Source organism: Grammomys surdaster, unplaced genomic scaffold, assembly GCF_004785775.1.
Source record: "Grammomys surdaster isolate TR1022 unplaced genomic scaffold, NIH_TR_1.0 193, whole genome shotgun sequence".
In the NCBI taxonomy this organism is placed as follows: domain Eukaryota; kingdom Metazoa; phylum Chordata; class Mammalia; order Rodentia; family Muridae; genus Grammomys; species Grammomys surdaster.
In genome coordinates, this window is record NW_021604638.1 from 8589551 (window position 1) to 8602166 (window position 12616).

Consider the following 12616-nt stretch of genomic DNA (forward strand, 5'->3'; position numbering starts at 1 on the left):
AAGGGAGGCTGTAGCTGCACTGAGCTGCAAGGGAGGCTGTAGCTGCATTGAGCTGCAAGGGAAGCTGGGAAGAGCAGGATTTGTTCTGAATGTAGTGCTCTATGTGCACTTAAAAACTTCAGGTCCTGGGCTGGGAACAGCTGAGCTGACAAAGTACCTGCCTCTCAAGCAGGAGGTCATGAATTCTGTCCCATCCAGGGTGTCCTTTTGTGCTTGTGATCCCAGTCTTGAGAGGCAGAGACAGAATCCCCAAGGTCACTTTCACCTAAATTGGTAAGCTCCGGGCAAACAAGAGAAAGGGAGGTGAGTGGCTACCAAGGCTGTCCTCTGATCTACACACACACGCATCCACACATGCATAAACAACCACATATGACACTCATATTCACACACAGCTGAATCTCAAGAAAAGATGAAAAAGTCATACTCTGTCAGGAAAGGCAGGGAAGCAGGTAGAGATGAAGAAGTGCAGTCATTAACACTTCTCAGCATTGGTTGGTTGAATCACCTATTACTGCAAGCCTGGCTGCACCAGGGTCAATGGGAAACTAAGCAGATGCAGCCATGAAGAGGCAACGCTTTCCCTAGCTTGAGCAGCTGGACCCCATTTCCACAAAGACTGTCCTAGAACAGGCTGTGTTGTGTTGCATGCCCTCTCCCATTGTGAAGCTGAAGGCTTTTCTTTCGAGAATGAGTGGTTTGCAGAAAGTTGGCTTTTCTGCTGTTGTGATAAGACACTGACTGAAAGTGACTTGAAGAAGGAAAGGGCTTATTTGGCTTACAGTCCATCTTTGAGGAAATCCAGAGGGAGCCTAAACAGGATGCTAAAATGGGAAATGAAACCGAGACCATGGGGCAGTGCTGGGGTAGGTTACTGTCTCACTCCTGGCTCATGCTTAGTTAGCTTTCTTATACAGCCCCAAAGCACCTGCCTAGGGATGGTACCGCCTACAGTGGGCTGTGTCCGTCTACATCAATTGTCAACCCAGAAATAACCCACAGGTGTGGCCAGGGGACAATCTGATGGAGGTAATTTCTCAACTGGGATTCCCTCTTCCTGGGTGTGTCAGGTTGACACCCACGCTTAGACATCACAGGATCTTTACACAGATGTTCTGGTATCTCACTGATGTGGAGGTCTCTGGGATGGACTGTGGGAGGGGAACCCATGATCTCCCAGGTAGAACCCAGGGCTGACTAAGCCAGGCCTCACACAAGGCAGACTCCTTCCTCACCAGGCCTGCTGTTCTTTGCCTGCAGAATCCCAGGATGAGGCACAGGGGACTGTGGTGGTCATTGAGGATACCTGTGTAGGCAAGTGCTGGGGCCTCTTTCCCCATGCAAGTGGAAAAACCAGTGACATTGAAGAGGCTGCCCTCCTTTTTGAGTCCCTGCTGGCTCTGCCCACAGGAAGCTGGCTGCTTGCCTGAGCCTCTTGTCTTCCTCTATTTGATTTTTGTAGTTTCCAAATAAGATGTAAAGGCAAAAATATACACACGGTGCATAATTATAACACTTGGGGGGTTTTTGGGTTTTTTGTTTTGTTTTGTTTTTTTAACTACATCACTGAAGCTTCCAAAATGTTCTTGCAATCAAAGAGCACAAAGGACCTGCTCTGGGAAAAGGAGGCAATGACTACTTCCAGGATTGGGGAAGGCACTCAGTTGTTTATACAGGCACATGTGTTGGTATGTACGCATGTATGCCTGTATGTGTTTGTGCGTGTGCTTTCATGTGTGTGTGCTTTTGTGTGTGTGTATATGTGTGTATGTGTGTACGTGTGTGTGTGTGTGTGTGTGTGTGTGTGTACGTGTGTGTGTATTGTCTGTGTGTATTTTAACCAGGTCTTTTAGGCTGTGTAGTCTGGTGTTTCGGCATGTAAGGTCCTTGTTGACACTGGAGACCTGTTTTTGCCAGGGTGGCCAACCTCCAGACTGCTTGCCTGCAGTGTCTCACTCAGTACAAACCAGATCCAGCCGAGAACATACTCACCACCTTCCTCATTGGGCACTGGGTCACTGCGTACCTGCCCTAAACGCCCCTGTGAAGGTCAGGAACAGCTAGGGACAGCCCAGAGCCCTCTGAAACTATCAGTTAGCCAATCCTAAACTTGTTTGCCCTGACTCACCATGTCACCTCTTCTAAGGTCACACTAAAGGCCTTTGTGCATACCTGTTCCTTCCACCTGCTCCAACCAGAGCACTTCCTGATGGCTTGTGTTGTGTACTAGGTCCTCCTGCTCAAGGGACCAGTGAGCATAACTTGTCCCCTGTCTTGTGACAGTCTTTTATATACTACACCCTTTTATGTGTATCACACCCGAGAAAATCAAGTCCCAGCACAGGATGCTTCCATGTCACACTCAACATTCAACCGGCCACACAGGACAACTGTGTGTCCCTTGGCCCCAGTGTCTGTCTAGACAATGGTTGACTTTGCATCACAAAAAGTACCCTGTGATGTCGGAGGAGCCATGAATCACAGTGACAGCCCTCCCAGTAACCAAGAGACCTCTCCTGGCTGCTAAATCACCATCCCCCATCCACCACGGCCTCCTGTGAGAACCAGTCACCATATTGAACATCAGCTGATGCTCCCAGACTCCATGTGGAATGACCCACATTGTGTGCGCTAAGAGCCAGTCAGCCTCTGGCTAACTTCTTGTTGCTCAGTGTCCTGGGAACCTGTGCTGTTTGCTCCTGTCTGGAGCCTCTGTGGCTGTGCTGAGCACAGGCTGCTCTGGCCCAGTGTTTCCATAGCTCCCTCCGGGCTCCAGGCGCCCCGGGGCTCCAGGCTGCTGCAGACTGTGAATGAGCCCTCTCCTCTGCCCTCTGTGCTCCATGCCATCTGCATGACTAAGCTTCCTGCCCAAACGTGTTTTTTGATATTTATCTGTCTCTGATGGACGGAGGGACACATAACTCACTGAGTACATGTGCGTGAGAGCCAGATCGGCTTCTTCACACTGGAGTAAGATGGCCCTATTCTCCTTGGAAGGGACAATTCCAGAAAAATGCACAGGCCCAACTAAACTATTTCACAAAGAAGGGGGGTGGGAGGAGCCAGCCCAACAGGGGCACGTAGACGAATCTCTGTAAGTTCCAGACCAGCCAGGACTAAATAGTGAAATGTCTCAAAAACAAACAAAAAACAGTAGTGGTGGAAATGAGAAAGAAAACCCAAAAGCAAGAGTTTGTATTTGATATGCCCTCCACCCTCCCACCCCTACCTTTCCTCACCTGCCCACTCCCCAATACACACACACACACACACACACACACACACACTGACTCCTCGTCTCCCTTTTGGTTTTTTTTCTGCCATGAATGTTCTATTCTGCCCTGCCCACTCTGGCAGGGTGGACCGATACCTCTGAACCTGTGAGCCAGATAAAGCCATCTTTAAACTGTTCCCCTCTAGTGTTTGTCCCAGCAACAGAGACATCTGGTCACACACCTGCCAAATGTTGAGGAAGTCCTATGAGGACAAGGTCCCCCTGTCTAGTTCATCCTTACTCCCTGGTACCTGGAATAGCTGGTACCTTATAGATGCTTGTTGAACAACTCAGTGAAGAGTGTGTATGAGCAGCAGGAGACAGCCGCCTCAGCCTGCCTGTCAGACCTGGTTGTAGGATCCCAGCTATGGGCACATGCACACTCTTGGCCGTCTGCCTCCCTGCTGCTTGGTAGGCAGCTCCATATCCTTACAGCACGGACAGGCTGTTCTCTTAGCTGCAGACTCACTTTGATGAATACATACAGAGACAGAAATGACTAAGACAGAAAGGATAGCTGAGCAATCTCCCAGAGGACCCAGAATCACACTTAGAAACTAGAAAGCCACAGGGCTAGGGAGATGGCTCAATAGGCGATGGACTTGTCAAGCATGTGTGAGTACCTGAGTTCAAATCCCCACAACCTGTGAGAGAAACAGGCCTACAACCCCAGCATATCTGCAAGAAGGTGGGACGGTGGCTGGAGGCAACGCTTGGCTGTTAGTTAACAGTGCTAGCTGCTTTTGCAGGGGTTAGGTGTTTGGTTCCTGGTACCTACGTGACAGCTCACAACCATCTGTTGTAACTACTTCCAAGGCATCCATGGGTACCAGGCATGCATGTGGTACACAGACATACATTCAGGGAGACACTCAAGCACATAAATAAAATAAATCTGAAAATAAGACATGGAAGGAGTAGGTAGGTGATTTCCCATATGGCCTAGATGAAGACATAAGCTTGGAGCACAGAGCAACAAAACACATAGAGACCATGCCTCAAAGGAGGAGGCAGTTGAGGACCTATGCCTGGGGTTGTCTTCTGACCTTCTGACCTCTACACATGTCACACGGCATGAGTGAACTCACATAGACACAGACATAGACAGGCACGCACGCACGCGTGCATCCACGCATGCGCGTGCACGCGCACACGCGCGCGCGCACACACACACATCATTTAAAGAAGTTACACAAATACAAGCTCTCAGCCCACAAAGCTGTTCACATGACCAGATCACTCTCTGGACACAGATATTGACACCCCACTATCTAAAGCAACAACATGGGGTGCTGACATCTGACTAAGACCTCTGGGGCCAATGTGGATCCTCCAGTCATCCCAACAAGTTCTTCCATGAGGCTCCTGATCCTAAAGTCTAAGATTCCGACTGAATACACGCAGGTACACGTGCACATGACTAATCAATCAGAGCCCCTGACCAGCCCAGAGATGGCAGAGGTAAGAGAGGAGCACCATGGGAGCCCGGGGTTAGGGCAGCTGCTTCCGAGGGACGGCATTGATGGAAGTTTCTACGGGGCTCAGAAGAATGACTAAGGCAAGTGTGCTGGCCCATCTGGGAATCACAGTAGAGGCAGGAAGATTACACGTCTGAGGCCAGAGTAAACCACAGAGCAAGACTCCATTAGAGAGGAAAGCTTACAGGGAGGAGTTTACAGGAGGAAGGGAAAAGAGGAGAAGGAACAGGGAAAAGAGGAAGATGGGGGAAGAAGGAGAAGGGGAAGGATAAGAGGAGGAGGAAGATGGAGAAGAAAAGAAGGGGTCAGGAAGCAAGGGAGAGCAAGGAGGAGGTGAAGGAACAGATAGAGGAGAAAGTAGAGGAGGAGGAGGGAGAGGAGGAAGGAGAGCAGGAGGGGTGTGCTATTTCCTAAGGTCACGTGGCAGGTGGCCACAGTTCAAGAGCTGGTTTCTGTCTAAACCACTGATTGTGCAACACCAGAAGTGTGCAATATGTCCCTTAGTCATCTCTGTCCCTGGTGATGACAGACGGCACCATGCCCATAGCCACAAAGGCCTCCTCTTAAAGCCAAGAGGCGATGGCTGGGTGCTTGTGCCTCCTTCCTTATTCTTCTACAGCACAGTCGCTTTCAAGATTAGCATGGCCGTATCCAAAAGAGTTCCTGTGCTAACGGTCAGAAGTTGACACGGTCTCTGCAGATGTGGAGTTCCCATCCATGAAAGGGGACATAGGTGGACGGCGGACACAGAACTGCTCTTGTGCCAAGACTAACCCTTCCCTGCCCCCTTGTCTCTGTCACCAGTGTTCACAGAACGTCACCACCACACATGGTTGCTATGGTCATGGACAGTTCATTTGGGGTCAAGATCGGAAAGGGGACATGTTAACCAAATACTCACTCACACAAGTGCAAAGAGGAAAAGAAGGCCAACATGACGCTCTAAAGACAGCAAGACCACAATGCTTTGCCACTTCCAATCTGGCTCATTTTCTCTCCACGCACAGTAAAACCCAGTGTCCCATAGACTCAGGGATAACTGACCCTGGAGACCTCTCTGCTCTCCTGACTCTGTGTCCTGTCTCTGGCCCAGCCACACACACCTTCCTCTTTATGGCGTAGGCTGTTACCTACTCAGTTCCTCATGACTAGAAGTTATGGTCCAACAGCTTGAATCTCAAAGTTCTGGAAACTTTAGGAGTTAGGACAAGCAGGGCTCTGTGCCTTTAAAGGTTAGTCTCTCCCCCCACCCCCCACTGTGTGTGTGTGTGTGTGTGTGTGTGTGTGTGTGTGTGTGTTTGCATGCACACACACATCTGATTTCTATCTGTAATTATGCCTGCCTCAGGGAGAGGCCCAGGATAAGGAGAGCGGAGGACTGTGGGTTGAAGCCTCTGACCCTATCCTTCCTCTCTTAGGTTGTGTCTATTGGCTATTTGCTACGATCATGAAAAGTCTAACGTGGGAGCAGCTGTCTGTCTTGGGGGCAGCATTTAGCTAGCAGGCTCCATGAGGGACTTTGAAGTGTGATATGGTCCACTGGCATCACCAATGCTAGAGGGGGATTGTCCACAGTGGGGAGACACAGAATGATGGGTATTGGGGTGTTGGGGGAGGTGTGGTGGAGACTGTGTATCCTCCAAAGTGTGAAGGACTCCAGGCTTCCCTCCCATGGCCCCCTCAGACACTGAGGCTGCAAGAAGAGGGTCTGTGTTGCTAGAGTAGCAGATTTCAACCTGTGGGGCTGCAGTATATGCCTTGGGGGCCAAATGACCTGTCTTAGTCAGGGTTTCACTGCTGTGAACAGACACCATGACCAAGGCAACTCTTTCTTTTTTTTTTTTTTTGGTTTTGGTTTTTTGAAACAGGATTTATTTGTGTACTCCTAGCTGTCCTGGAACTCACGCTGTAGACCAGACTGGCCATGAATTCAGAAATCCATCTGCCTCTGCCTCCCAAGTGCTGGGATTAAAGGCATGTGCCATTACTGCCCGGCAACCAAGGCAACTTTTATAAGGACGACATTTAATTGGGGCTGGCTTACAGGTTCAGAGGTTCAGTCCATTATCATCAAGGCGGAAACATGGCAGCATCCAGGTAGGCATGGTGCAGGAGGAGCTGAGATTTCTACATCTTTTCTGAAGGCTGCTAGCAGAATACTGACTTCCAGTCAGCTAGGGTGAGGGTCTTAAAGCCCACACCCACAGTGACACAACTACTCCAACAAAACTACACCTCCAATAGTGCCACTCCCTGAGCCAAGCATATACAAACCATCATAGGATCCTTTCACAGGGGTCACCTAAGACCATTGAAAAACACAGATATTTATGTTACAATTCATAACAGTAACAAAATTACAATTATGAATAGCAACGAAAATAATCTAATGGTTGGGGGTGACCACAACCTGAGGAGCTACGTTAAAAGGTCTCAGCATTAGGAAGATTGAAAACCACTGGGTTAGAGACTGAGGCTAGGGGCAAATGGGCCCCCAAATGTCCTCACATTGATATCCTGGGTTACAGGGTCACATTCCCAGACTCCAGCTCCTTCATCTTGGAAATAATGCAATCGAACCCTGGAGTCCCTGGCTTATATTACCTCATCCAACCTCAGCTCTTAAAGACTTGCACATTGGTCCCAGGCCAAACTGGAGGAGGAGGAGGCAAACCCTGGACACCTACATCTCTGAGTCTGGGCTTCTTGCTCAAATTCGTGGCTCCTTCAGCTATCCCTAGAAGGGGAACCTCATCTAGTCAGAATTAAATAGGAGACAGGGACATGACAACAACCAAGATGCACTCTCCAGCATCCTAGGCAGCTCTTCTCAGTGCCCATCCCCCATTGCAGTCCCAAGGCCACAATCTAGCAGGAAGACAGTCAAGGGAGAACAAACAACTTAGACTGGGGCTGAGACTGGGGCTGGGGCTGGGGCTGGGGCTGGGGCTGGGGCTGGGACTGGGGCTGGGGGCTGGGGCTGGGGCTGGGGCTGGGGCTGGGGCTGGGGCTGGGGCTGGGGCTGGGGCTGGGGGCTGGGGGCTGAGGCTGGTGCTGGGGCTGGGGCTGGGGCTGGGGGCTGAGGCTGAGGCTGGGGCTGGGGCTGGGGCTGGGGGCTGAGGCTGGGGCTGGGGCTGGGGCAGAGGTTCAGTTGGTAGAGTGCTTGACTAACATTCATGAAGCCCCCAGTGCCACAGAAACCAGGAGTGGTGGCACACACCTGCAATCCTTTCAAGGAAGACAGGAAAATCAGACATTCACCAGTTATCTTCAGCTACATGGCTAGCCTGGGCTATGAGATACTCTATCTCAAAAGAGGAAAGAAAATGGGCCAACAGCTCAGAAAGAGCCTTAGAGACATGAAATTGGCTCCTGCCACACGCTGGAGCAGCTGGCACAGCCCTCATGCCCTGGACAGTGAGCATCTGGATGAGCTTCTCACCATAACCCCAGCTCCTCCCTCCTGAGGGTCTCCTTTGGCCTGGGGCAGCCTAGAAAATTGACACCTAAGACACAGCCTCCTGTCTATGACGGCTGAGGACCACAGGATTGCCAGACATCAACTACCCTACCTCTTCCCCAACGACTCCCATAGAACGTTCCAAAATCAGCTCAGAAAACAGACCCCTAACTCAAATCCTCCCCTCTTGTGTATTTCTGGGGGCCCCTCCCAGGCCTGTGACTGTCAAGCATGAAAGCAGAATAGAACAGGAGCCACGCAGGAGATATTTTAGAGCCTGGCTGTACAATCAACCTCCCAACCGCTGCCTGAGTCCTTGAAGCAAGAAAGAAGTTAGACGGGACAAGAGAGCACAGGGCGGCCATGTCTCAGCAAAGCCGTATTTATGAAAGCAGGCGATGGAACCAACGTGACTGTGCTGGCAAGAGAGAAGGTATTCTGAAAGGAAACATCTATGCTATCAGGTAATGCGGACAGTGAACTCCACAGAATTAAACTCTCTCCCTAAATCCCATGCTGAGGGGGAAGGGAAAGGCTGGAGCCCTGGTGCCAGACAGAGGAGGGACTCGCCTCTGGAAAGGGGTTCCACACGTTCGGATAACTCATCAGACTCCTCTGTGGAGGCAAGCCAGAGCCAGAACAGTGGTGGGTCATGATGGACAAGGCTTCTCAGTCCTTAACCAGGCCTGCTGAGCTACACGGACCTCTTATCCATCTCCTGAACACTAAACCTCACATCAAGACCCCACAGACAGATGTGGGGGTCACTTCCCAGTGTGGCCACACTGAACACATTTCTGGTCTCTTTCATTGGTGTAGTGGGGACATGCGGCCAAATATGGCATGTTGGGGTTTCTGGGGCTCCAGTAATTAGTGGTATCAGGCCACAGCTATAGGTTACTTCCTGTCAACAGCACAGAGAATGGCCAAGGGCTACCTGAGACAGTGGTCAGGGAGGGCCTGACTGAGGACATTACATATTCAAGGAAGAGCTAACAAAGAAAGGTCCAGGGGAGAGAACTTCCGGTAGGGCCAGCCGGGACAGAGGACGGGACAGAGGACGGGATGACGCGGCTGGGAAACGGGTGGAGACCAGAGGGGTGAGGCGCACTCCAAGTGCTCACTCTCCATTGCCTCTCCCTGCAAGTGGATAGTTGATCCTATTTCCCAGAGGAGGAAATTGAGGCACAGGGAGGTGACACACCTGCTCAAGGCCTCCCACCTTGGTTGGGTCACGATGGTCCTCCCTTTGTCCTTCATGGGAACTAGGTACACCTTGCAGTAACGCTAGGAACTGAGCTATGCGTTCAGGACACAAAAGGGCACAGGACACAGCCATGGGTGACAGTGGTCCAGCATTGATCCTGTGCCAGACCCCACTTCTCAGAGGGTCCCAGAACCAAAACGTCTCCAATCATTCCTGTGGAGCGGGGAATGATTGCTACAGTGGAACAAAGGAGGACACAGAAGCACCCAGAAATTGTACCGTTGGCTTGAGGTTGTGGGTTAGCCAGGACTGGCCTGGGATTAAAATCCAGGTCATGAGGCCCCAGGAGCTCCGTGCAAACATTTATGGACACATACAAACATGCATGCCCATGTGGGCGAACACACTTTTGCTCCGTGCATCTCTCCTCTGGACCTTTCACCTTTGCACCCAAACATTTTTGCATGCATGCATGCAAACACACATGCACACTCCTGCTGTGGAGAAACAACGGTGTTAGCAGACGGTGCTACAGAGGTCAGCATAAGCCACATCTGCAAGCCTACCCTCCTGGGCTGCAAGTCACGGGTCTATGAGCTGACCCAGGAAGAAGTGGAGCCCGGGAGCTATAAAGATTGCTCAAGGCCATCTGCCCTGTTCTGCCAACACTGGGGTCCCCGAATGCAGAATGCGCTACCACGCACAGGCTGTGATTGACAGCCCACAGTGAGGACCAGCAGCACACCCCCGCAACCTGGCCTTCCATTTCTTACCTGTGGACAGTGTGAACCCCCTTCAGAGCTGCTGAGGAGACTGAGCTTATGCCAGTAGAGTGTCAGGAGCCACGACCTCACACAATAAGTACTTAATAAATGCAGGGGATGACTTCACACAGTAAGTACTCAATAAATGCAGATTTAACAAATGTCCTGTGCACATACAGTTCCCCAGCTCCCAGCACCAGGCAGACCCCGGCGTCTCCATAAGCATCACGTGGCAGTTTGTTGTTTCGAGGTCTCATTGATCCAGGCACACAGCAAATGAAATGTCAACCACAGCCACAAAATCCCCCGCCTTTACCTCCCTGTGCCAGCCAGACTGAACAGAGGCCACATCATTTTTTTCTTCGTACCTCCTGTTCCTTCTCTGTGGGCGTTGATGTGGGATGACAGCTGCACCTGGACTTGTTTAAATCACTTCAGGAATGCACAGGAAATTGTACGGCCTGAGGACATGGCATCTCAGGGGTTCATAAGGACAGGCCAAGAGGAAGGCCAGTGAACAGGAGAGATGCACCCTGGGAGGGATGGGATCGTTTAAAAGAAAAAAGGGGGGGGGCATCTGCAGCCAAATAAAGCTAAACGATCTTCCGGTTTTGTTCCTGGGGGACATTTCCAGGGAGTGGAAGGAAGGCCCCTCCCAGCATCCAGCTGAAGATGAGAAATTGGATCTATTGGGTTCCCCGGTGTAATAAACCTGTTCCCACCAAGGCCTTCCTCTGAGCCACAGGCCTAGTCCACCTCTCCTACCTGACACTGCTCCCCACTGTGGAACAGCCTTACAGGAGACAGCTCCATCTCCTCACACCCCTGCATCCTCTAGCCCCAAGCACCTAGAACGAGTACATTCTCAACAATGTACACATATTTTGTACCTTGTTAGATGAATGAATGAGTGAGTGGATGGACGAACGGATGGAGGGATGGATGGATGGATGGATGGATGGATGGATGGATGGACTGCCTGGTCTCTATAGAAAAAGCTTTCCTCTTTCTCCTTACATCTCGAACCCTGCGCACATTCCCTGGAACTGTGTTAAGCGGCCATCTTATGCTGCCCTGCACTTGAATCGTGTCCTTTGCTCTTCCCCACCCCTAACCCCTCCAATGACAGCTTTCTCTGAAAGACCCAGAGCTCCTGGAGGTCAAGGGCTGGCTTCTCGAGACTGTATCAGTAAAAGGCTTTGAGCTTGACCAGCTCTCCTATACCCCAGGGCTGGGCTGCTACAGCTGGACTAGATTGGGGTTACGTTAGTGAGGAGTGGGGAGCGGCTGCATGGAGTGGATTGGGGTCAGGTGGGTCAGGTAGAAGGATTGGGTCAGTTGCGACCTGTTTGGCTGTACAGGCTGGGTTGGATTCGTTGAGTTCAGCTGAACTGGTGTGGAAAACGGAGTCACCCACAGAGTTCATTCACTCTCCAGCTTTCCCAGGCTGCATGAGACTAGTCCATCAGCAGAAGCTGGTCAGGCTCCAGCCTCTGCATCCACCGCTCCCTCCGTCCAGGTGATTTTCCCTCTCTGTTGCTTCCATATATGTGGGATATATGTGGGTCTCTGTAGAGACCAGGCAATCTCTCTATCGCTATCCCTACTCTGTGACTTGCCCCCTCACAACCTGGCCCCCAGCCTAAGTGCATTGGATCGCCACATACCTGGTGCCCGGCTCTGGCTTTCAAACGCTAAGCCCCACACTCATCCAGAAATTGTTTGAGCAAAGCATCAAAATAATGACAAAGCCAGGTGTGAGGGCACCTAAGAGCCCAAAAGACACAAGCCAGGCATTTGATGTCCACTTCCCCCTTGGAGAGATTGTGTGCCCTGGCTTTGCCCTCGACCAACCCAACCCAACCTAACCCATCCCTCCTGAGAGAGAAGTTCAGGAATCCCGTGTTGAACACAACCTCGAGGCCATAATGGGAAGAGGAAATGACGCAGGCCAGCCCAGGAGGCAGGTCTCAGGTGGCAGCTCCACATCCATGCAGTGAGCATGACAGAGTGTCTCTATGCACTGCAGTCTCTGCCCCAGAGCACTGGCCACAACAGCCATTGTAGACTTGAGCTCACCCAAAGAAAGGCAAGCCAACAGCAGACAAACGACACAACCTGGAGAGAAAGGTCAGATAGGGTCACAGGTTCAAGATGTACATGAAAGTTCACTTACACAGGTGACCAGAGAAGCCTCCCTGGGGGGCGGGGAGACATTGCAGAGGGATCCTGGGTGAATGGCAAACGGGGGGCACACAGTTCTTGGCTTTCAGAGACGACACACAGAAGCCACAGCCTAAGATGGCCATGAGTTTGGCCTATGAGAGGGAAGAAAGGGGTGATCTATGGGGGTGATCTAAAGGGGTGATCTATGGGGGTGATCTATGGGGTGAGGAATGTGGGGTGGAGGGGGGGGGGGGAGGTGGTGAGGGT